The sequence below is a fragment of the Octopus bimaculoides genome, chromosome 3, assembly GCF_001194135.2.
Source record: "Octopus bimaculoides isolate UCB-OBI-ISO-001 chromosome 3, ASM119413v2, whole genome shotgun sequence".
In the NCBI taxonomy this organism is placed as follows: Eukaryota; Metazoa; Mollusca; class Cephalopoda; order Octopoda; family Octopodidae; genus Octopus; species Octopus bimaculoides.
The window spans coordinates 47,961,534-47,962,907 of record NC_068983.1 but is presented as its reverse complement, the minus strand read 5'-3'; positions in this window follow the sequence as shown (position 1 = coordinate 47,962,907).

Sequence of the window (1,374 nt, the reverse complement as noted above, 5' to 3'; positions counted from 1 at the left end):
ATGTTTGTATATTCGGATTCTACATAGTAAATACTATATGCATAGAAAATTTCATTAAAAAATATTCATTTTTTCTGAAAGTTATGACCTCCCAAAGTCTGGGGGGTAAAACCCTGTAGTTATGCCTAAACACCTAATGGTAATACTAAGGTCATTATGTATCAAAACAAACATGAACACGCGCGCGCACACACACACACACACACACACACACACACACACATACACACGTATATACTTATGTGTTGCTGTGAGTATGTATATATTTATGTATATATATATAAATAAATATACATGCGCGTGCACATTATATAGATAGATAGATAGATAGATAGATAGATAGGTAGATAGTTATAATCAGCATATATATATATATATAAGCAATATGCGTCGATTAGCATTAAATTTCATTTAGCACTGGTTTCAGCAAATTTTCCCGCTATGTCTTGAAGGAATATAGATATCAATTTTCATCTACTTTTGTTAATCTCTGCAGTATCTCAACGGACTGAAGGTTTTATATATGAACAATTTCTGTACCAGCCTGACATCTCCACCTTGAGAAGGGAGTTAAGTCACTCTCTGTGAATCATCGTCTGAACTCACTCAACTCATATGATTAAAGAATTCGAGAGGATTGTAAAATCAACAATATCTGCTAGCCTAGTGAGAAATCTACTATATCCACAGCCACGTGGTTTTCCAGATAGCAGAGCTTACCAAACATCTTCTTTACTAATTTGGTAATATTTTAAATGATCTGCAAAAGATCTCATTTACTTGGATTTCCATAAAATTTTCGAGTATACCAAAGCATTCTCCTGAAGTAGCTATCCAATTATGAAGCGTGCAGAGGAAACTGCTGTATCGGATTAAATATTTTCCGACAAACAGAACACAGCATGTTACGATCGACAGAAATCATCCAAGACCTCAAAAGTTATTAGTGGTGAGACTCAGGATTCCCTGTCAGGGCCTCTTCGGTTTATTATTTACATAAATTACATTGTAAATATCACCGGAAGTATTACAATAAAAATCTATACGTATTCTCCAAAAATTCTAAGCTCCAAAAATTCTAAGCTCCAAAAATTCACCAAGAGTTATCGTGATCAACCAGAACGCCATACTCACCTATACACTATGTTTGATGGGGCCAGAAACCCAACAGGTGTGACTTTGCTTCCCAACAATATGATACCGTGTTCAGTCCCACTGCGTGGCATTTGGGTAAGTGTCCTTGCGCCAAACCGAACTCCCTGGAATAGATTTGGTTGGCGGAAACGGAAAAGGTCGTGTGTGTGTGTGTGTGTGTCTATGTGTGTTTGCGTGTGTGTGTGTGTGTGTGTGTGTGTGTTTGTGTGTGTGTGTGTG